Source organism: Triturus cristatus, chromosome 3_1 (genome assembly GCF_964204655.1).
Source record: "Triturus cristatus chromosome 3_1, aTriCri1.1, whole genome shotgun sequence".
Lineage (NCBI taxonomy): Eukaryota > Metazoa > Chordata > Amphibia > Caudata > Salamandridae > Triturus > Triturus cristatus.
Window position 1 is genome coordinate 735,210,231 of NC_140583.1, and position 25,671 is coordinate 735,235,901.

Below are 25,671 nucleotides of genomic sequence, written 5' to 3' on the forward strand. Positions count from 1 at the left end.
GACCATGGCTAAGAACAGTCAGCTACTTTCTGATACTTATGAGGAATAAATAAATGACTTTTGTCAAACTGAGAACATGGATAACAGTTGCTGGTAAAATCATGGCTTTCATCTGACATTGGAGCAGCCAGTTCCTCCCTATGTTATCTAGGATATTATGTTTTTCAATCACACCTGCTGTCACATCCAATTGTGAATTTCTCAATTACTTTGCACATTTCACCGAAGTAGTCTCAAACTATGCTAGATGTGATTAGAGATGTGACCACAAAACATTCCGCAACTGTAATTCTCAGGAACTTTAATCTCTTGTTTGCATTGTCTATTCATCAATCAGCGCTAATTTCTCCGACTTAGTTAATATGCATGGGTTTTATACAACTGGTAAATGTATCCACTTACTCTACGGGAAGCAAGCTTGAGGTCATAATTCCACAGAACTTTCATATTTCTAATTTTAATGTTCAATCCAGGTTCTGGCATCAAACAATTTTAAGAGAGAACAAGTTAACCACAAAAGAGGCCACAAAGGTTATCTAGGCGCTTCCATTGCAGAAGCACATTGTCAACCCAGAGGCTTATTTTAATTAATTAATTGGTCCACACCTTCAACCCACTAACAGGCATCATCCTTCACTACTACTAATGGAGGCCCTGGGTTTACTATTCCTTTAGAACATCAGAAAAATAAGTAAGCAGAGAGGGAAACCAAGAAATGGTCCCAGTCTCTGCCTTGCTGCTCTTCTGAGCACATCATTTATTTTATTCTTCAGCAAACCATCCCTATAGAAGTGGAAGGCACGATAACCTCGCTGAAGGCTATTGGCTCCAGCATCAGCATGGCTTCTTAAGAACCTTGCAATATTATTAGCTATCAGCATTAGACATTTCATAAATATGTTCCTACATCAACAATCTGCCACATCCCATTAACCAAAAAAGGAGACTGTGTATCCTCTTTTGAAAACCTAATCTAGATTCATATGATTCAGGCAACTATTGGTCTATATTTAACCTGCTTGTTTTGTCAAAATATTGTAGTGACAACTGTAGCTATCAAACTCCAGAAGCACTTAGAATCTACCTTCTGTCTACTGCCTTGGCAATATCGCTTGAGCACCAATCATCGGACTAAGACTGTACCCCTTGGTTTCTGGTTTCAGGTTTGCATTGAGGTTACCATTCTCCCTTCTACTTTTTAACATCCTGAAAATGTTTCAAGTAGCTTGGTTTGTGAGCTAGTGACACGAATGTGCATTAGATGACCGTTCTACATGCAAGACCTACAAGAACACCACTTATTTGAAGGGAGGTGGAGGCAGAATACCTTTTTACAGTGGATCAATGGAATTGATCCCACTTGGAGTCGAAGGTTGTCCTAGGATGACGTCTTCTCCAATTTCCACTTTTTACCTGTGGCAAAAAAGTAAAAATAAATTTAAAAAAACACCTTTACTTACAATCTGAAGCTGAAAAGACACTGAACGTGCAAATAGGTGCAGTTATTGCAAGTTGATTTCATAAACTAAATAAAGAATTCCATGCCTGGACCCGAAGGTTAGGAATATGTTCACTTTCTCAACTTTATTCACCATTAGTAACCTTGTGAAACATCATACAACTACCTTTCCCATCAACCATTAAGAAGGTGATGAAAAACAAAATTAACCAATCACAGTACTCTAAATAGTATACCAGTCCTTCTTCATTCCATATGCCCCCTCTTTCTTTGCTGCTCCAGCAACCATCAGTTAAGGGCTCTTGCTGTTTTTTGGTATTGCCTTAATTTGTACTGGTTTAGTGTTCTTTTCAGATGTTTGTATAGTAACCCCCCTGTACCCCTTACAGTCCGGCGCCGTGGGACCGCACTTCAGTGCTCTTGACGTGGTGCCAATAGTCTTCTAGCTGGTGCAGGGCCAAGTATTGTGGTAAAGGCTTGTGACCACTAGAGGGTGCCTCAGTAATGACAGACTAGTACCATAGAGGTGCTCTGGCTTGATCTAGACGGCAGGCGTGAAATCTAATCTCCACATCTAATTCGCAAAACTGTCAGAAGAGTCTTGGCCTTCCCCGCCGCACCTGTAGCAAAACGTCCCATGCTTGGGGTGGGGGGGTTCTGTATTTATACACAATAAGTCTGATGTGTTATGGGCGCCCCACGGGGAGTTTGTATGTTGACTGGCGTACAGTTTACCATGGGAACAGGGCCCTAGGTGTGTACCCCAGATATTCAGAAGGGGTGAGATCTGTCCCAGGCAGAGATCCCACTTCTGAGCATAGGGGAAACGTTTCTTCCCACAGACACACCCGCCACATCAGAACCCCTGGATGGTTATGACTTGCATGGACACTCAGTGGAGACCCAGGTGCCTCGAGGCTATGGCGTCCGTTAGGAGACGCCATCCTAATCACTGCATCCACACCTTCAGGGTATTTCACATCTGACATGCTGTACTCAGATGAGCTTCTGTACCCCCATTCTCAGAATAGGCCCAGGGAGAGAAAGTTGCTGCTTATGTCGCAGGTAAACTCCGGAAGCCTCTAGAGAAAGAGGTCCAAGCATGCCTAAAAGCACCCCTCCTTACACTGAAAGTTCGCTTTGACACCAAACTGACACCAGGATGGCCACGTTCCTGGGGAAATATGTGGAAGATTCAAGGAAAGGCTTCGACCACTCATGGTGGTCTTGCCAAGGTAAGTAGCTAGATGTTACCAACCCCCTCACCAAAATACTATACATGGCAGAAGAGGCCAAGCAATCGGCATCCCTTATCTCCCATGAGAATCTGTCTGCCTGGGCCCAGCTAGCAATCATTTACTTAGGAAACGCTAATTGGCCTCTTTCTACTGAGAGGTGCAGATCGCTTCTCATAAAAGTAGATCCTAAGCTGGGAGATCTGATGTTGTCAGCGGCAGCATTAATAGCCAAAGGGGGTATCTTTGGGGACCCTTTCCTAAAAGAGCTAGGGAAGTTTGTTGTGGTGTTTACATCCCTCGATAAGGCACAGGCCTCCATGAAGCACATCTCTGCCTCAAAGGCATTCCCAGGAGCCGGTTGTGGTGAAGGGGTGCCTGGCTGGCTGTTTCTCATCCCAAACCACAGCAAGAGGCCAAGGCTCCCAATAAGGATAATGGCAGGACCAGTCGAAGTTCAGAGGCTTTTTTCCATACAGAGGTCTTCACCGCCAGCTGAGAGCTAGAAGAGGCTCCAGTGGCAACGCACACGGATCTAACTCAGAGAGGCCAAGTATTCTCTCTTCTTCCCAACTAAAATTGAGAGGGAGGTTTGCACATTTCATCCACAACTCAAGACGGATCACAGCAGATGCGTGGGTACTGCAGACGGTTCAAGGATTCCAAATAGTGTTTAACGGTACCCCTTGACAGAGGCAAAGACCTGGGCCCCTTTCTTTTTCTGGGTAAGAGTTTCTCCTTATCTCACAGGAGGTGGGAGAGTTGCTGAGAAAAGGATGAATAGCTCCATCTGTTATTCACCCCCGTAGTTTCGTAAGCAATCTTTTTTTGGTAGAAAATTGAGATGGGGTTCAATGTTCAATAATCAACTTATAAGAGGTGAAAGAGTGGCTGGTTTATCAACACTTCGAGATGGAGGGTATCCATCTTCTAAGGGATCTCCTGAGACCTCACGAATAGATGGGGCATCTGGGATGTGTAAGACACATATCTGACAGTTTCAGGTTTTCCTCCACAACGCCTGTTCATGCAGTTTCTGTGGGATGGTCAACCGCTACAGGTTTACAAGTCTTCCATCCAGCCTCTCATTGGCTTCTAGGTTTTTCACCAAGGTTCTGCGTCCGCCCATGGAAAATCTTCGATCCCAAGAGGTACGTCTGATTGTATATTTAAATGATATTCTTGTAACGGATCAGTGTCCAAAGAGACTATCAGGGCATCTGCAGATGGCAGTCACCCTCCTTGAAGGTCTCTGCTTCATTATCAACGAGATTAAATCACTCCTTACCCACTACGCAGAAACCAACGTTTCTGGGTGTTGTGGTTCACTCCAAGGAGACAACATTCAGCATTCCCTTGAGGAAAATCACAAAGACACGTCACAAGCAACGCAAGACTCTCTTGCACCAAAGGACCTCCCTGAGGCAAACTGCCCTGATTGTCAGTCTGCTATCTCATCAATTCAGGCCCACTTTATTGCCCGGCCCTATAACGTGTAAAATGATATCACCTGTGCAAAGGCCTGACATATTCGGTGCAAGTCCAGCTGACCAAAGACACCAAGGAACAGATGAGATGGTGGCTCACACACATGGAAGCATGGAATGGTAGGATAATATTAGGAAACTGTCCAGATATCGTCATAGAGTTGGATGTGATCAAAAGTGGCTGGGGTACCAGATGCAGCGAATTGCCCACAGGAGTAAAGTGGGCTGCACAAGAGCAACTTTTACAAATCAGAATAAAAGGCATAGGACCAGGGGGATAAAACCCAACAAATATTTTTACAAAAGGGTCCTATCTACCTATATTACTTTCTACAGGGAATCAATCCAACTGAACCAGACCACACTGCATATTTATAAAGGTATGCTACTTTGCCATGTAATATTTATTTATATATTATTTTGTCAATGTATATTTTTCACAAAATCCATTATTGATTTTTATTACAAAACACACGTATATTCATTCCTAAATTGTATACATTGAACTTAACTTTTTTTATTTTTAACATTTTTACAAATACATAGATTTTAAAATAGGTAAACTACACAACACCACTCCTTCACTTCACCTCCTATGTCACACACTCCACTAACATCCCATGCACACTACAAAACACTCATTCATCATATACCAATTCCGAGAGACAGATAACTTTCTAAAATAGACCATCGGGGTCTCTATAGTTCTCTCTTTATGGTGTAATGGCACCGGACTGGACACAGAAATAGTCGACACATGATTCGGTGGGAAGTGAAACTTTTGACCACGTTTTCCAGGACTAAGTAGCGATTGTATACTTTCACACAACACAACAGGACGACAAAGGAAATAATCTGGATTTCATCGAGGGTGATAACCTATCACTTGTATCAACTGCGGAGGACCATTATTTAATTATTGCAAGGATATTCCATAAGAGCCTGTCCATAGATCTTAATGATGCTGTAAGAGGTATCCTTCACTAGACAATTTCACTACGGTATTACACCCCCCTCGCAGTAGCTGTTCTTTATCGGTATTCAGTGCACGAATATATGTTGTTACCCCACATTCCAACACCACTCATACCATCACAACACATCTGTAACAACGCAAGTGCTATTACAACGCGTTACCATCACAACGCATACTTTTACATCGCATATGCCTTTACCACACATACCATTACAACACAATGGCATGCGTGGTAAAGGCATATACTTTGTAACAGTGGTTAAGGTAAGTATGTATATATTTTTAAATACCCCCAGGAATCTCAAAATTACCCTTTGTACCCCAATAATTATACACCCCCAAAGTTCTAAAATTACCCATACCACCCCAATACCCATACCCCCTAAACCCTAAAAATACCCCTACAACCCAAACTCTGAAGCCTAAAATGACCCTGTGCACCCCCAAAACCCAAACCCACCCTGAACCCTTAAAATACACCTGCACCCCAAAACCACCATAAACACTAAAATTACCCTGGGCACCCCAAAACCCAAACTTACCCTCAACCCTAGAAATACCCCTACACCCCAAAACCCAAACAAACCCTGCACCCTAAAATTACCTTGGGCTCCCCAAAACCCAAACTAACCCTGAACCCTAAAAATACCCCTGCACCCCAAAACCCAAACCCACCCTGAACCCTAAAATTACCCTGGGCACCCCAACAAATAAACCCACCCTTAACTCTAAAAATACCCCTGTACCCCTAAACAAACCCTGAACCCTAAAATTACCATGGGCACGCTAAACAAACCCTGAACCCTAAAATTACCCTGGGCATCCCAAAACCCAAACACACCCTGAACCCTAAAATTACCCTGGGCACCCCAAAACACAAACCCACCGTCACCCCTAAAAATACCCCTACACCACAAAACCCATACACACCCTGAACCCTAAAATTATACTGGGCACCACAAAAAACAAACCCACCCTTAACCATGAAAATAACCCTTTACCCCAAAACCCAAACCCACCCTTTACCCTAAAATTATCCTGGGCACCCCAAAATCCAAACCCTGAAACCTACATTTACACTGGGCATCTCAAAACCCAAAGCCACCCTAAACCCTAAAATTACCCTTGGCACCCCAAAACCCAAACCCAGCCTGAACCCTAAAATTACCCTGGGCACCCCAAAACACAGACCCACCCTCAACCCAAAAAATACTCTTGCACCCCAAAACACAAACCCACCCTGAACCCTAAAATTATCCTGGGTACCCCAAAACCCAAACAAACCCTGAACCCTAAAATTACCTTCTGCACTCCAAAAACCAAAGCCACCCTGAACCCCAAAATTACCATGTGCACCCAAAAACCCAAACAAACCCTGAACCCAAAAATTACCCTGGGCACCCCAAAACCCAAACCCACCCTCAACCCTAAAAATACCCCTAAAAACTATAGCCCTACACCCCAAAACCCAAACCCACCCTAAACCCTATACTTACATGTAAAATACATCTGCCTTTACCATTCATTACTTTACAACGAAATTCATTGTAAAGGCATGCGTGGTAAATGCATATGCTTTGTAATGCCATGCGTTGTAATGGCACTGTGGAGTAATGGTAGATGCGTTGTGTTGAATTGCGGGGAAATGGTATTCGTTGTGAAAATTTCGTTGTTAGGGCTGTTTACTTCAGTGCAAAAATGCAACAAGAGTGTGTGCTCCACTGCCATAAACACTCCTGTCTTCACTTTGTTCGAGGTTCTCCACCTAGGAAGACACGTATTTATAGCCAATAGCGATTGCTAATGGGCACATCAGGTTTAAGGTTGCATCAACTCTCACTCTCCTGAGGGGTTTCTATCTACTCTCTTGTACAATATTCGCAACTGCTACAAATCAACTTATGGAACTTCTGGCGGGTTTGTTCACAGTTCAATGGTGGATCCAGGAGTAGCTCAGTGCTGCATCCTTCTGAAGATGGACAACGTCTCTCTGCAGTGAGGTATACCAATCACCTGAGGGGAACACAATCAAAGGCCCTGTCAAATCTTGTCAAGTGTTTCTGACACTTGTTTGGATAACAAAATTTCAGTGAAGGCGAACATCTTCTGGGCAGTGTCTCAAGGTGGCGGATTGGCATTCGCGACAGCTACAGGATATGAAAAGTCATGGAAGCTCCAGTCTATGGAAGCTACACCCAGAGGTATTCAAGGAAATAGAAAACAGACGGGGTCTGTTCACAGCAGACCTGTGAGCATCTATGTCGGACCATCAGGTGAACAGATTCTTCAGTTCGAGTCCAGATCCACAAGCAGTGGTGAGAGATACTTTTATCCAAGACTGTAATCGGGAGAAAGGGTACACATTTCCCCATTCGCCATGATAAGATTGTCAGCACAAGTGAGGCAGATGGCGACTTGGTGGTCCTCACCCCAATATGGAAGTTCCAAGTTTGGTATCCAGTTCTGATGGAACTTTCATTCTGAGATCTTCTCCTGGACCCTCAGGGGAACCCGCATCACCTAGTTGTGAGCGATCGACTATATCTCATGACACGGAAATTTTCCTAAAGGAATGGAAGACTTTTTACAAGCTGAACAAGTCTTGTAAAAGGCTCGGGCAGATGAAACAATAAAACCATACAGGTCTGCTTGGATGAAAAGGATGGGTAGGTATCTGCAGAGGGACGTTGATCCTGTGGCATCGGACGTTGTGCAGATACTGAATTTTGTTGTCCTCCTTGGCATCGGAAGTTATGACTTACGGATCAGTGAACACATTTTGGTTGCTCATGTCAGCGTGACGTTTCAATGGACGGGTACCCAGTGGGAGAATACCCTTTGGTGAGGAAACTGATGAGCGGAGTTTGCCTGTCCATTCTACCAGACCCTATATATTCCTCCCTGTGGGATGTGAATAAAGTCCTCAATTTATTCCTTTACTGGAAGAGTAATAAACATTTTTCCCGAAAGGATCTTTCAAGTAAGCCAGCCAGTTTACTGTGTTTTATTTCATACAGGAGGGTCTCAGATTTATGGGCGATGGATGTTACAGGTAGAGCATTTACCCAGAAGTGGTAACCTTTCATGAATCTAGAAGGACCAAGTCTAATTCCAGTCATTTCTTATCCTGCATTTAATGATCACCCAGTATAGAGGGTTGAGATGTGTTAAACCGTATAAGGATATGGCAGCTGAAGTGTCCCTCTAGGTGAGCAACATCTTTTGATCTCCATTTGTAAACCCTTTAAGGCTGTCTTAACTCCTAATATAGTAAGATGGGTCAGGTGAACACTGATCACTACTCAAACTTTGCACTGAGGCTCATGATCACTTCCAAGCCATAATACTACAGGAAGTCTCTAAAACTGTTGGAAGATATCACATGAGGCAAATGTACAGTGCAATAATGAACTATGTAGTCCATAAAACAAGGTATATTGCCCATGAAAACCTACCTTATTCTATCTTTATTATTTTATTTCGGCCAGAAACAGGACTATAAAAGTACAATAAAATCACATATAAAATTAGTAGTCATCAAAACAGTTATTAGATAAGAAACACTAAATATATAAAACTCACAGTTCACCATATGACATCGGGCTTGCATTTATAGGGGGCAACCAATGATAAAGTGGCTAGTGCTATAGTCATATTGACAAAACGTGGACAGGATCGGCGTCTCACAGAAGTCCACCATAAATTGGCTAGTGCAACAATCATATGAATATCGATTCAAAGCACAACACAAAACTGCCATCTTGGAAGGTAGTGTAAAGTAGCTAATTCAACATTTATATAAACAAACCCCCAAAACCTTTTTTTTTTATATCACAATTCACAGTTACAACATCGGGCACACATAAAAGCCAGGCATCAATAACGTGACTGGTGCAGCAATCATGTAAGCAGAACAGGAGGGAAAAGACTACTCAAGTAAATCTATCATCTTTAAAGAGAAGAGGTTATAAAGTGACTTTTCAGCATTCATGTAACCAGAGCATAAAGAAAAGAGCGAAAGAAACGACACAGAGGGAGGCTACAGTACAACAGGTGCTACTTTGCAAGGCTAGATCTTAAATTCCATGGCCAATTTAAAAACAATAAACTCTGCTATGTCATGTTTTAGTAGTTGTAAGACCTCAGAATACACCCTGGCACTCAGAGACCAACATAGAAGAACGATCTACTTAAATCTCGGCTGGTTATATATAGGACAAAAGAATTAAAAAAAATGTCTTCTGTTTCTTGAGTGTTCTGGCAAAAAAGACATCCCCCTATTGCGTCTCTGTTCTTGTTCCATTTAACTGTAAACATATTAAGGGGCAGCTTGTCAATTCTAAAACAGATATATAAGGTCTTAGCCTTCGGAGGGCTGATTCTATCAAGGAATGTTTCAAATTTGGGACTGTAGTTATGAGATGAAAATGTATCAATCAAACCATCAGACCTCACTTCACGCATGCTTCCAAAAGAATAGGATCTCAATAAATGCCCTTAACTAGGCCTGGGCGTAGTTCGTGGAGTTTTGCTATGCAAAACTCCGCGAAGTTACAAAACAACTCCACGAAGTTCCAGGAGTGGCAGGGTGCAGGGCGAACTGCAGTTTGTGCTGGTATTCCTGCCGCTCGGGTAGAAATTCTACCGCAGCGGCAGCTCGCGCTCACAAACTTACCTTTCGCAATCGTGAACTTACCGATCGCGAGCGGGGAAAAAACATCGCTGCACATCGCGAAGCAGAGTTTTTTGCACTCCGCGAGCTTGGCGGAGTGCAGAGTGCAGAAAACTCTGCAAACTCAGCGAACGGAGAGAAGTTCACTGCCCAGGCCTACCCTTAACCCAGTTGGCTGTGCTTCCCACCATTTTGCTTGACTCGTTCCAGAATTCCTTTATCTTTAACATCACACACAGGACTTTGACAGCCTTCAGCCACAGTATATAACAACACTTATCTAAAGCAATTTAGATCATCAAGTACGGCTCTATAGGAAACCAAATGGGGAATTGTCCAGATTCTGACCCATTAGTTCAAAACTGTTAGGCAAGCAATGAGATCTATTTTTTAAGTTCATGTCTCATCTTAATTTATTTTCCAAGCGATGCAACTGAGTAACATCCCCATAGCCCCATATTTCTGCCCCATACCCGGCCCCGCCACAGCTCTATATATTTCCAGGGCATGGGAGACAGCCCTACTTGATGTCGACTTGAACTTTTTCAGAATGGCCGCTATTCTATGTTAGAGAGTGATTTTGCTTTTATCAGTCTGAAGGTCCTATGAGAGACTGCCAGTGAGCCTTACTCCTAGGTAGTCATAGCTCTTTACTTTCTCCATAAGGGCCCCATCCACAGCCATTTTGTTCCTGAATGAGCAATGAGGGTTAAGAGCCATGAACTTGGATTTCCATGATTTGATTTCTAGACCCCTATTTTTACCTTGCAAATTGATCTAGCAATTCCTGTAACCCTATGGGGGTGCGTGATAATAGCAGAGTATTGTCCACAAACAGTAGTACTGGAGTGCTGAGGTTTGTGGATTTTGGGACGTCATGCTAACAGTTATTCAACCGCTCTGTTTATGTTCAAACTAAACAGAGTTGGGGCAGGGCATGCCCACCATACTGCCCGAGTTCATTCCACAAACAATCTCTAGGTATTAGATTGAAAGCAGCCCTCATATCCATGAAGGCTACATACAGATTATCTTTTTTAGGGAAATTGTTACGGGGTTATTAGCGACACGTTGTCAGGTTCACCGGAACTACCCTACCCAGCAACCTGTGCGGCGCAGTGCTCACGCGCTGACGTCACTTCCGACGCTCTGCGTCGTGTTCCGGCTTTACGCGCCGTGAAAAGAAGAACGGAGGAACCATGGCGCTGTCGGATATTCCTACTTTGGTTCCAGTCTTGCGGTGATTCGGAGGGTCAGTCGGAAGGAGGCGGAGGTCGGGTAAGGGTGCCGCTGCACCAGTCAAGTCTCTGGTATATTTAGAGTGTGGAGGCATTGGGTTCGGGGAAGCCGCTACGCTACAAACTGCATCGTGGGCGTACCGCTTCCCAGGGTATTTGTGTTGGGACAGGTGATAAGAGAACGGTGTCCAACATTGGGGTGCCCCTCAAACCTGGAGAAAGCAGAAGTGCGTGTGAGAGCGAGAACATCGCCGTGAGGTAACGGCACTGTTCATTTGGAGAGAAAAGAGAGAGTGACAAAACTCGCCGTGAGGTGAACGGCTCTACTGTTGAATGAGAGAGAGAGAGCGTGAGAAACCCAGTGAAGTAACGGGGAGCACTGAGGGCCGAAGCCGGGTTGAGAACCGGCATCTGTAGTGCACAGAATCTATTTTGCCGAAACCGTGTTGAGAAACGGTGGAGTTCATATCATATGGAGCTATGAATATCAATCCCTGTTGTTTCTGGTGCTGTTATAACGCTTACCTTGTTCTCTGAGTAACAAAACTATAAGCTCCATACAAAACCCTGATACAAGACATTCTCAGAGATTGGAATAGCATATGCCTTTTGAATTAAGTTCTTAATTCTTTTCTTTACAGGTAACGAAAGCTTTCACAGGGTACATTCCCATGCTTTATGTAGTTATGTAGAAAGGAAGTATAGATAAAGTTAATGGTCTATGTTTATGTTTTACAGGTCTCCCTCCCCGCTGTTCCCATCCTTTCCTTCCCTCACTTGATCCGATCTATCTCTTGTGCTATAATAGCAATCAGAGAGGAAACGATCAAGAGGTGGAACCCTTTGTGCAACGAACCAACTCCGAGGTGGTCATCGGACTCTACTTGAAGCTATCGGAGCTGACAGAATATCCGACCCGTTACACTGTTACCTCCCAGTTGGTTCGGGGCACAATGGCCACCCTAGATGAGATTTTAGCGGCATTACAATTAGTGCAGACCGAGGTAGCAGCCTCCAGAGCAGAAACAGCGGTGTTGCAGGACCGCGTAGACCGGATACAGCGTAATCCATTTGATGCAGTGGGAAGCAGAACAGTTAGTGGAGGTAGTTGGGCAGGGGGAGCTACCACAACACCGTCCACTCCATTTACGGTGGAAATACCCACCCCAATTCCCTTAGCCGCTCCAGAACGGTTCCATGGGGACGAGAAGAAAGTGCAAGTATTTATGACACAAGTCATGCTCCATTTCACGTGTCGCCCCAAGGTATTCAGTACAAATCAGGCTAGAGTGGCCTTTCTAATCTCATATTTGGCAGGAGATGCAGCGCAATGGGCGGTCCCCTTGGTACGGAAGGATGATCCCTTATTATATGATTGGGATGGGTTTCGGGAGGAGTTTGAAGGTGTTTTTGACCATAGGGCTCAGACCTATTCTGTGGATAGAGAGTTGTTGGAGTTAAAGCAAGGGAATCGTGAATTATTGGTATATGTCAATGCGTTTCAGCGATTAGTAGCAGAGACGAATTGGCCTGAAGAAAAGCAAGCAGCGGTCTTTCACCACGGGTTGCGGGATGAGTTGAAGGATGTGATTGCTCAAATCGATCCACAACCGAGGTCCTGTGTAGACCTCATTAATTTAGCGAGACGTTTAGATAACCGTCTCATGGATAGAAAGGGAGACAGAAGAAAATACGATCGTCCTTTTGTGAGGAATGAAAGACCACGTTCACAGGGAGCTATGTCCGGCCCAGCGGTGGAACCTATGGAAATAGGCACCGTGAGAGCGGCCCTTACACAGGAAGAAAGGGAAACAAGGAGGAAGCAAGGCTTATGCATGTATTGTGGGAAGAAAGGGCATTACGTAAGAGAATGCATGGCTAAACCCAAGGTTAAGGAGAGCGGATTTTTTCGGGCTCCTCCATTGACAGTAGCTAAGACGGAAAACTAGCAGGCCCCGGGATTGGGGGAGGAAATTCCATGGGCCAATATGAAATACCTTCAGTGATAGGACAGAAAAAACATTTTTTTGTTAAAATTCAGATACATGTCAAAGGGAAACCAGTTGAAGCAACTGCCCTTTTGGATTCCGGCGCTACAGGTATCTTTATGGATGACGAAGTAGTACAGGAGTTGGGCATCTCTAGAGTAGCTAAGAAACAGTTGGAAACTGTGCTAACGGTGGATGGTAGGAATCTAGCTTCCGGACCCATAGGATTCTGTACCCCTTCCCTGAAGGTTGGATGTGGGGAACGACATAGTGAATGGTTGACATTTAATATCATCAAGACTCCTATGTATGGGGTAATTTTGGGGTTACCGTGGTTAACCAAACATAACCCCACCATAAATTGGATAAATCACAGTTTAGTTTTCGCATCCCCGTTTTGTAAGCAATGTTGCGGGATGGAGAAGAAGCAGACGGAAGCTCCTCCTTCACAGGGGTATACCATCGCTACGGCGGCAGAAAAGGACATCAAATTACCAGACATATATAAAGAATATATAGATGTTTTTAATGAGACGCAGGCTGATAAGCTTCCTCCCCATCGCTCTTACGACTGCCAAATAGATCTGGTTCCGGGGGCAGTGGTACCATGCGGGAGGATCTATGCTCTCTCGGAAGGAGAAAACGAGCATTTGCGAGATTATCTCGAGAAGTACCAAGCAAATGGGTTTATTAGACCATCAAAGTCCCCAGCAGCATCGCCCCTTTTCTTCATTCCCAAGGCTAACGGCGAGTTAAGAACTTGTATAGATTTTCGCGCCTTGAATAAAGTAACAATAAAAAATAGTTACCCGCTTCCTTTGATCTCCGTCCTGTTGGACCAAGTGAAAAAGGCAGTAATCTATACCAAACTGGATTTAAGGGGCGCTTACCACCTTGTCCGCATGAGACAGGGTGATGAGTGGAAAACGGCTTTTCGCACTCGATATGGGTTATTCGAGTATCGAGTGATGCCGTTTGGGCTTTGCAATGCACCTGCAGCATTCCAATTCTTTCTAAACAAAGTCTTGCGAGAATATTTGGATCGGTTTGCAATTGTCTACATAGATGACATCCTCATCTATTCAGACAACGACCAGGATCACCCACAACATGTAGGGAAAGTGTTAGAGGCCTTGAGAACCAATAATTTGTACTGTAAACTCAGTAAGTGTGAGTTCCATGCAGATCAGGTTGAGTTTCTGGGGGTAATGTTGTCAGCTCGGGGACAAACCATGGCGGAAAGAAAGGTTTCGGCAGTACAGAAGTGGCCAACCCCTACGAATGTAAAGGACGTGCAATCCTTTTTAGGATTTGCCAACTTTTATAGGCGGTTCATTTCTCAATTCTCAAATATAGTAGCCCCCATAACACAACTCCTCCGAAAAAAGGTTAAATTCAGTTGGACTCCAGAGGCACAACAGGCGTTCACTCAACTCAGAGAAGCCTTTACAACTGCGCCTGTGCTAGCCCACCCTGATCCTGACAGACCATACCTGGTAGAGGCCGATGCCTCCGAAATTGCAATTGGTGCGGTACTATCCCAAAGGGATCCTCAGAATGGGCTGCTACACCCCATAGCTTACATGTCTAGAAAACTCAGTGGACCGGAGATTAACTACACAATCGCAGAAAAGGAGCTACTCGCTATACGAGACGCTTTCAAGGAGTGGAGACACTATTTAATGGGGGCCAAACACATGACCACTGTATATTCCGATCATCGGAATCTACAGTATATGACTTCAGCTCGCCTCCTCTCACCCAGACAACTAAGGTGGATGCTATTTTTTGAAGAATTTCGTTTCGTGCTCACATACAGACCTGGAAGTGCAAACAAAAAGGCAGATGCCCTTTCACGACAGGAAAGTACACCCACAATAGCCGAACCAATAGCGAGATCCATCATACATCCTGAACAGGCAATATGTGCAGTGCATTCCGAACAATTCCTCACTAAAGTGAAAACAGAAATGCGAAAACCTAAATGGAGAAGATGGCTGGTGGAGCATAAAGAGTGGAAGGTTCGAGAAGGCCTCCCTATGAAAGGAAAACAGTTATTCGTACCTACTCCCAGCTTACGCCAGGAAGCATTACATTGGTGTCATGCGTCACCCACAGCTGGACACAACGGAAGGGAAAAGACCCAAGACAGGCTTCTTAGACAATTCTGGTGGCCCACACTGTCCAGCGATGTACGAGAACTAGTACAAACATGTCAGGTCTGCATGCAAACTAAACCAGATCGAGGTAAACCATATGGGCTGCTACGGCCATTGCCTACCCCAGACACACCCTGGGAGCACATATCGCTGGATTTCATTGTAGGATTACCTAAGGATAACGGATGCACCACCATCCTGGTGGTGATCGATAGTTTGACTAAGATGGGACACTTTATTGCGTGTGCGAGTCTTCCTACTTCCGGACAAGTAGCCAAACTATTACTGACTCATGTAGTACGTCTACACGGCCTTCCCAAGACTATCATAACAGATAGAGGCACCCAATTCATGTCTCAGTTCTGGAGAGTATGGTGTTCTGCCTTGCAAATTACGTCTAACATGTCAACTAGTTTCCACCCACAAACAGATGGACAGACGGAAAGGTTAAATCAAACATTGAAGCAATATTTGAAAGCCTACGTCCAAAGCACTACCGAAAGGTGGGTAGAGTGGTTATGGCTAGCAGAAATAGCCTACAATAGCGCTCAACACAGTACCACAAAATTAGCACCGTTTTTTGTTACTTATGGATTTCATCCCCGGTTTCTCCCATTCCTTCTGCCCAAGAACACAAGTAAGGTACCAGAAGTGCAAACTAGGATCCACAGAATCCAAGGCATCTTGAGGAACGCCCAAAGAAATATCCAGGCAGCAAAGATCAAGTATAAGGCACAAGCCGATAAACATAGGAGGCCCGAACCTTTGTATAAGAGCGGAGATGTAGTATGGTTATCCACCAAGAATATCCGCTTCCGACGCTATAGCATCTTCAACCCTCGATACATTGGTCCTTACAAAATACTCAAGATCATCAACCCGGTAGCGGTCAGACTAGCGTTACCAAATCACATGCGGATTCATCCGGTCTTCCATGTGTCTTTGTTAAAACCAGCCCACACTCCTGCACTCAAACACCCAAAGCCAATGCTCATTGACAATGAACCAGAATTCGAAGTACGTGCGGTGGTGGACTCCAAGAAAAGAGGAAGGAAGATCTGGTATTTGATATCCTGGAAGGGATACGGACCTGAGGAAGATTCGTGGGAGCCTGCGGAGGATGTACATGCTCCGCGTCTGATAAAAAGGTTTCACGCTCGGAATCCACTGAAACCAAGACCCTGACAACGTCCCGTTGGGAGGGATGTACTGTTACGGGGTTATTAGCGACACGTTGTCAGGTTCACCGGAACTACCCTACCCAGCAACCTGTGCGGCGCAGTGCTCACGCGCTGACGTCACTTCCGACGCTCTGCGTCGTGTTCCGGCTTTACGCGCCGTGAAAAGAAGAACGGAGGAACCATGGCGCTGTCGGATATTCCTACTTTGGTTCCAGTCTTGCGGTGATTCGGAGGGTCAGTCGGAAGGAGGCGGAGGTCGGGTAAGGGTGCCGCTGCACCAGTCAAGTCTCTGGTATATTTAGAGTGTGGAGGCATTGGGTTCGGGGAAGCCGCTACGCTACAAACTGCATCGTGGGCGTACCGCTTCCCAGGGTATTTGTGTTGGGACAGGTGATAAGAGAACGGTGTCCAACATTGGGGTGCCCCTCAAACCTGGAGAAAGCAGAAGTGCGTGTGAGAGCGAGAACATCGCCGTGAGGTAACGGCACTGTTCATTTGGAGAGAAAAGAGAGAGTGACAAAACTCGCCGTGAGGTGAACGGCTCTACTGTTGAATGAGAGAGAGAGAGCGTGAGAAACCCAGTGAAGTAACGGGGAGCACTGAGGGCCGAAGCCGGGTTGAGAACCGGCATCTGTAGTGCACAGAATCTATTTTGCCGAAACCGTGTTGAGAAACGGTGGAGTTCATATCATATGGAGCTATGAATATCAATCCCTGTTGTTTCTGGTGCTGTTATAACGCTTACCTTGTTCTCTGAGTAACAAAACTATAAGCTCTATACAAAACCCTGATACAAGACATTCTCAGAGATTGGAATAGCATATGCCTTTTGAATTAAGTTCTTAATTCTTTTCTTTACAGGTAACGAAAGCTTTCACAGGGTACATTCCCATGCTTTATGTAGTTATGTAGAAAGGAAGTATAGATAAAGTTAATGGTCTATGTTTATGTTTTACAGGTCTCCCTCCCCGCTGTTCCCATCCTTTCCTTCCCTCACTTGATCCGATCTATCTCTTGTGCTATAATAGCAATCAGAGAGGAAACGATCAAGAGGTGGAACCCTTTGTGCAACGAACCAACTCCGAGGTGGTCATCGGACTCTACTTGAAGCTATCGGAGCTGACAGAAATATGCTTCCAGCATATGGTTGTGAAATGAAACATCTCATCAATAGTACTTATTTTCTCCCGGAAGCTGGCTTGGAAATACAACAGGACTTGATGCTCACCCATCCACTCCTGTAACTGGGCAAGAACTTGTCTGCTAAATATTTTCTGGGCATTATCAATAAGGCTGATGGGCCTCTTTTGCTCCTTTTTAGGTCTCGGCTAGCGAAGGCTGCGCTTGCGCAGTCTCGCTCGCGAGATTTAACGTTTTTCAGAAGTGGGGCTTGAACCCTCCCCTCTTCTCCCCTCTTCTCCATTGGCTGGCCTCTTAAATGCTGGTCAGCCATTGGAGAAGAGCTTTGTCTCTCCAAACAAGCCCCGTCTTTTCGGATTCGGGGGCGTGTTTTCGCTTCTTTCTCATTTTTTACTCCCTGCCCCTTTTATGCGTGGTGCGCGTGTTTGGTTTTTTTTTTTTACCGTCGGAAGGTTCGGCCATTTTGTGCACGGTCGGAACGGAACGGGACGTGGGGTCACCTCTTCCTTGCTCCAAGGCTAATCTCAGCGTTTCCTGGCGCTCGAGGACGCACGGCAGATAAGTAACCAGACTCTATCTTTTCCTTCTTACTTGGAGAAGAAAAATACAGTGTCCGCTTCTGCTCTTCCGCTTCAGCTGCCCCCCCACTCTTTCCCCTCCTGCTCACCCCTCTCCAGCAGTGTTTTGTACAGCGCCTTCGACGCACACAGGGACGGCTTTAGTGCCTGTGGCGCCCTGTGCGACAATTCTTCAGCTACCCCCCTCCCTCTCTTTCGGTCTAGCAGTTCTTCTCTTACTGAAAACCTTGACTTCAAGATGGGGTTCTCACTCTCTTTCCTCTACTTTCTTTTATTTGCTACCCTGTGAAATGGATCCAAAAAAGAAAATCATTTTTGGTGGAAATGTCGTATTGGGTGGCGTAAGGCTGGGTGGCGCCCTACGAAGCCTGCTAATGTGATCCGCGGTTCGTTGGTAAGGGGCATTGTTCCATCAGTAAACATAGGTAGGTTTTACGCATGAGCAGAGCGCCAGCGATTGTGGCTCCAGGTTTTTCCGAATACGTCCTTCTCGACGCCCAGCACGGGCGGAGATACTGTCATGACGTAGGGTGATGCCGCGTGGCTCGCGCCAGTCCAAGTTCACCTCTTGCTCCAGTCCAATCCACAGTAGAGTCCCGGGTCTCCGAGGGACGGAGGCTGCTCATTGTCAGGAACCAGCTGGGGCAGCAGTGGATACTGCACCAGCAGGCAGGTGAGTGCGGGGCTTCTGTCAGGAAGGAGGCTGATGGGTGCCGGTGTGTCCAGGGTGCACTTGTGTCCTCTGTGGGCTCCCCACGGAGGGTCCCGCAGAGGTAGCCTGAAACCCCGGATACCTCTCGGCTCACCCCCAGCCTAGTGAACTTCTTTACCTGGGCTGAGGGTCCCTGCCTTGATCACCTGGGGGAGGCACCGGCTCAAGGCTGGGATTTGTTTGGACTGACCCCGGGAATAGACTGATCCCAGGGGGCTAGCAAAGACAACAGGCCGGCTGCTTATCCACGACCCTGCCCTTTCAGTGACTCCAGAGAGGGACTTCACCCAGATGGCCTTTCTTATCAAGTGACTCTCAGAGATGGGCCATGAACTACACCTGCCTAGCCCTCCCAAGTAAGTGACTCTCACAGAGGGACTTAACCCTGCTGGGCCTCCTTATCAAGTGACTCCCAGAGACGTACTTCACCTAGCTGGGCCTCCCAAGTAAGTGACTCGCACAGAGGGGCTTCACCTACCTGGGCTTTTGTTTTCTTGGCTTTGTTTTCGCTGGGCTTGCAACTAGTGCACCAATCCTGGAGGTACTGCAAAGTGTGGATTGGAAAACAAAATGTGTACTGCGGCTCTGCGTCCAGGGATGTGGTCTTTTTACCATACTGCTAACGTTTTGTAAGGATATCAGCAATGGACATTGAAATGGGACCATTCAAGGCCCTTTCAGGCAAAAGCACTCGCTGATTTCTGAATAGTGAGTGTAAAAGCGTTAAGGTAACAATGTTGTTCCTGCTTGCATTTCACATTGGTTTGCTAAATTTTGCATTCCCCTATGAGTGTTTGCTTTTTCCAGGATGATGTTACTTTTTTCTGTAGGCCGCATATTGCTCTTGTCTATTGCGTCATTTAAATTGAGCCTCATCCAGGTGTTTATAGCCGGCAGCAATTGGGTTGTAGTTGAAGGCAGTGTGAGTTTTTCTCAGTGGGACAGTATGGTGTTCAGTGGGGGAGACGATGTGGCACTATGGCCAGAGCTGCTGAATTTGGAACTGGGGAAGCAGGTTCAGCCTTAATAACCAGTCCACCAGACGACTCACCTGAGAGAGCACAATCCCATGCTAGACCTTAGAAGGCTGCGCAAGACCTTAGAAGCGCAGGTGTCTTAGCACCAGCAGGTGGACCCTAGCACTGGCACGTCTGGGTTAACCTTCAAGGTTTGTCCACCATAATCCATACTGAAGTTCACCTCCAGTCTTGCTAGCAGGCCTATGAAGCAGCACAGCCACGAACAACAGTGACTCTGTCACTGAGGTCACAGGACCCTTGAGCAGGGCCAGCTCTAGGGCAGTGCAACCGGTGTGACCGGGCGCTGACTTTGGGTGGAGACATTATGTTTGCAAGTAAATTAATGTTTTAAAAGCGCTTGCTGCCTCCTTCCTGGCCTCCAGCAATTTTCGGCAACAATAAAAATGTCATGATGACCCTGGTGTTTAATGTTCTTCCTAGAGAGAGATCGGAGTTTTGACTAGTGGAAGTTTTGACTCCTGGAAAGGTAGCACATAGGGTTAATGTGCCTGCAGTAAAAAACATGTACCATGCAGATCACAAAGTGCACATAATGTAAATAGGTCAGTGCGCTACTGTGTGTGTGTGTGTAGGTGGCTTTGTGGGTGGCTCTATTTATGTGAGTGGCTCTGTGGGTGGGTCTGTGTGTGTGGGTGGCTTTGTGTGTGTGGCTCTATGTGTGGGTGCAAATGCAATAGGTCTCGCATTTGAGAGTGATTAAGCTATTGACATTGTAAATAACAATGCCGTTTCTATAAATGTTTTTAAAAACAAAAACATAAACGAAAATAATGTCATGAGCAATGCCAATAGCTCAAACTTTAACAATGCCGAGACCATTGCATTGTAAATGCTTGTTTATGGAGTGGGACAATGATAACCTCATGCCACGATTCTGGGATTTCCTCCCTGCCAGCTATGTATTGCTTAGTGTGTTTAAATGAGGGATCTATATTGCAGGTTCCAATTGGAATATGTCTCCAGGGACACTGACTGTGCCGGTGCCTTCTCTCATGGTGGACAGCTAACTCAGTTACCTTGAAGGTAAAAACGATTGAGGAAGATTACAGCCCGGTTGACTGTGTACAAAGTGGGAATAAACTTTGCTCGTGACCTAAGAAATTAAGGAACTAGAATTATCTATAACATCTTACAAAGGTAGAAAAATGAACAACCAATTTTTTCATCAGGAATCAGGCTGCAATTGCCTCTACCAACTTCCTGCGGCAACAATTCTCCAGAAAACTCTGGTTTCCTTAATTTGTGGCGCATCAGTTACTTTTGCCCACTGAGCCTCTTCCCAATTTTCCTTATATTGGCTCAAAATGGTCTAACAAAGCTTCATTGCACAAATTATTTCTTGATTGTCACACTCTTTTACCACCTCAATCAAGCCTAATTTGGCCACTCTGCACTGTCTCATATACCAAACACACAAAGCATTTTGAACTTTCTGCTTTTTGGTATATTTTAAAAAGTTAGATTTTAGAGTTTAAAAAAAGTCGAAGCGTATTGAAACAAAATCAAATGCACTTAAATTGATGTGTTCGTATAGTTCAAGAAAGGTCACGAAGGCTTGGTAAATCACGCCTTTAATTTGCTCATTGTCATTATATTAGTCCAGTTGATAGCAAATGGTTTGTAACAGGTAGCGGCATTTAGCAAATATTAGTAGAATGCTCAAGGGACTTACAAAACAGGTCAGAATAGAATTCAGCTACAAGAGGAATATGATCGCAATCCGTGCGTACTTCTTCCATATAATCCCATACCCATAAATCAAGCAATATATAATCAATGTGGCTTGTGTACATGCCACTTTTAAAAGTTGGTTTTGGGCAATGGTCAGATTTATTACGCCCATTTGCAGCTCTCCCACCATGTTCCAAAAACAGATAAAAAGGTTGGCTGGCCACTTTTAAACACTTATTTAAGAGTTCAGGTGCAACCCATTCCTCATTTTCTACCAGCAGCAGGGAAGAGAAGGGGGGTCAAATGGTTCAAAGTTTGTGTTACTGTCACCCCGGCTATATTAAAAAGCCAAGACTGGTGCATGGACTCAAGCAAATATTGTAGAGCGTGTTAAGATTGCTTTTACTGTGTGGGGCTGCTCTGCGCGTTTTTTAACCCCTTGTATCCTTCCCTGACTTATATACTGTAAAGCACTCTGATACCCCCAGTAGTCATGTTCGCGCTATAGAAAACTTTTATAATAAATATACTATTGGGGATTCTGTATTATTCTCAAATGTGTATATATATATATATATATATATATATATGTATTTTCGCCACTACTCCCGTCGTGAAAAGAGGCCCAGCACTCGAGGGGTATGAGACACTCCAATCTTGATTACATTCCGCTCTTGAGATTAAAGAGACGCATTTCAGCAAAATCTTGCCTCTCTCAGTTTTAAAAATCTTAACTGCGCTTTTTATGCAAATTTCCCAGTCCATCAACGTGGAAGAAATACTTCACTGTTCTTCCATCAGCAACCTTGCCGTAATTATAAACGTAATGTCATCAAATGTTCAAAGTTGCACGGTGAATATTTAAAATGTTGATTTTATGCACAACAATTAAAATGGATATTCCTTGTGGACAGCGGCAAACCATTTTTCCTTACCACTTCACTGGTTAATGCGCAAAGTCATGCATGTCTCAAGTTCTGACCGCCAGGCCAAAGCCCATTGCGGCTACCTGTTCCAGAATCTTTCAATTTTCACTAGCAGAGACAGGCTTCACTCAGGAACAGCTTTGCCCCCACCATGAGAGCCATTCCACTCTCAGAGTTGGGCCACTGCTCCCACCTAGTCCCATTCTGTCAGTGTCTGTATAGTAGTGGCAGCCTTAAGGCACATTGCAGCCGCATCCTCCCGTACACCCCCTGTGATCAGGTGCATGCTGGCAGACCACAAGTTTGGAGGATATATATACTTATATACACAGACACATATATATTCACCAAGGCAATATGTTTGTATGGCGAGGAACTCTGTAAGGTCAAATGCACCCCCAAAAGATCCTACGTGGCTTTTAGCCAAATCAGTAAACTCCCCCCCCCCCCACCCTCCCTCCCCGAGGCTCTCTCAGAGCTGGCAGGAGTGGAGTTAACATAAAATGAAAGCAGGCCCGGTTTATACGCTGGTTCAGTTACCCAAGTCTCCTGTAGGAGGATGATATGATGGACATCAATACATTCCTCCCTCAGACTCGTTGAGCTTTGTCTGGAGAAAAGCTCGATTCCATGAGAGTAATTTAACTGAAGCTCCCAGTCTATTTTCAGACACAGTCTATCTTCGGACACGGCTGAATACCTAAGGAGAGATCTGTGCTTTTGGCATATGAATTGTGTGCCCTAATTCTATCCATAAGATGTTAGGTTTTCATAACATCAAATGCACCAAAGTACATACTGCCTCCTCTCATCACCGCATTTTACAATTCTATTGGGATAATCAATACACCAATTACAAGCATGAGAGAAAATCCTTTCAGGGTGGAGTCCAGTATCTTATATCTTGCCATTAAAATCTTTGAACATAATCATCTAATTCACACCATACTTTATAGACACAACATTGGTCTTTTTCTCTTTGTATATTGAACTCATTCTTTTTTTTTTGTTTGCAAATAACAATTAGCTACAATAATGTGAATACTCGACAAGGCCTTGTTAGCATCCCCGAGGTAGGAAAAATCCCATTCTGCTCTCTATTAGAACCGTTTAAGCCTCACTAGTAAATTGAAATAAGTACTATATTCACCACTGCCACGTACCTTGCAACTCAAATACGCTTCATAAAATAAAATCTGAAGTAGTTTGGTAGCTTGGTGCTGCACACATGGCCACTGTCAAGGTGACAAAGCCTTTTTGGTAGGCCTCTGTCCAGATCACCCTCTTTGGCTGCTTTTTAGAGTTCAGTTCTAACAGTTGAGCCATAACGCTTGACAAATCCATTGTAATAACCAGTGAGGCCTAGAACACCTCTCTCCCTAGTCTGGGTCTTGGGAGGCTCCCAAGCCTCAATAGTCTAAATTTTAGCCTGGAGGGGCTGCATCTTGCCCCGCTCACTTGTTGTTCTGGTTGACCACGGATCCTTGACGTTATCTGTCATATGCTGGCCTTGAAAGTCAGGCTTGCTGTCTGCAGGGCATGAAGGACCTCCTGGAGGAAGAGACTGCATGTCATCCAGGTAGGCAGTATTGAAAGCCTCCATCCAAGCTAGGTGTCTATTGACCAGCTTCTGGAAGGTGGCAGAGCATTTCTTAACCCAAACGGCATCATCTTAAACTGGAAGAGGCCCCCTGGGGTGGAGAATGCAGACTTCTCCTTATCCCCCTCGGTTGGGGCAAAGAGGCTGCATCCGGAGGCCAAACCCAAGTGACTGAGGAATTACAAAGCTCCCAATTTATGAGCTCATCATGTCAGGGGAGGTGTGTGCATCTATCTTGGAGACAGATTTAAACTCCCTATAATCCACACTGAACCCAAGATCCGGGGCGGGGCCCTGTGGGGTGGCCTTAAAAGACCATATAGGGAGACACAAAAAGAATACACACATCAAATACTCTTATATGTTTTTATCAGATACTTCAAGAATAAATTATAAAACGTTCTACTATTCTGTACACATTGTACAATATCCTTATAGGCAATCAGTGATTTCTGATTTCATGGCTTGACTCATTGAAACATTCAGTAGAAATAATCATAATTCAACACTTTGTTTTATAGAATCCTCTTGTTCTTCTTCTGTACATTTCTTAGATAGCAAAGTGGGGACCTAAAGACTACGCTAACAAAGTGGGGACCCGAAGACAACACTGTCTAAAAAATGTAAAAAAATAATGAATAAAAAGTAAACATATAAGTCTATGTACATTACATGCTGGACTCAACACATGTTTAGAATAATGATTAATTACTTGACGTATGCAGATGTAAAGATATAGGTTTGACGGTTGTTTTAATTCGGTGTTAGATTGCCCTGGATCCGCACCCTGGTATATATACTTCTAAGGGGCCCTCTTCTGTCTGTATACCCAGTTGAGCCCGGGGATTAGTGAGAACAAGGAGAGAAATTAACCCAGCAAGTGGAGACAGTCCCTCTGTTGTTTCTCGGGACAGATTAGGGGAGAGGGCTATGCTTTCACTGACCCATCCTGCTCCTTGGAAGACAGAAGATCAGGGAGAGGTGCACTCTCCTCTCCCCGCCTCCCCCACACCCGTCACCAGGAGCATGGTGACCTCAGACCTCTCAAAGTAGGGCTTGAGGCAATTGACATGTGGTACCCTTAAGAGGCTCCTGGGGGTCTTGAGATCAATCAGGTAGGTGACCTCAGCCTTGCGCTCCTTCATCTCAGATGGCCTGAATCGCAGGGCTGGGCTCCACTGGCTCCTTCACTCTCACTTTCTGACCAGGCTGAAACTTAACCAGATTGGCCTTCTGGTCATGCCAGAATTTCATAATCTCTGGCTTCCAAGTTCTCAGTAGCCTTTTTGCAGAAACACTTCATCTCACTCCAGAGTGCCAGCATGTAGCAGACTACATCCTGGGAGTGAGTGAGTGAGTGTGTGTTCCCACCCCTCCTTCACAAGGCTGAGAAACCCTCTGACATGTTGGCCATACAGGAGCTCAAACAGACTGAACCAGATTCCCTTCTGCGGTGTAGCGTCCTCTCCAGCCCGGGAGCATGCAAATAAATACGCAACACATGGCACTCTGGATTCTACATCTTTATTCCTCTGCTTACAATCATTCTCTGCTCTCTTATAACTACACCTTAACACCTCCCAACAACTTACGTACTTCCTCTTTTGAG

The 25,671-nt window shown here is 45.0% G+C and overlaps 1 protein-coding gene across 1 annotated transcript in view; it reads right to left on the reverse strand.

The window, feature by feature from the left end:
• Nucleotides 1-25,671, reverse strand: part of CHID1 (chitinase domain containing 1) — a 1,360,135-nt gene that overhangs the window by 1,278,199 nt on the left and 56,265 nt on the right. The window contains exon 2 of the mRNA XM_085644891.1: nt 1,328-1,413. The gene's annotated coding sequence lies outside the window, so the exon portion shown is untranslated. The remainder of the gene's footprint in view (nt 1-1,327; nt 1,414-25,671) is intronic.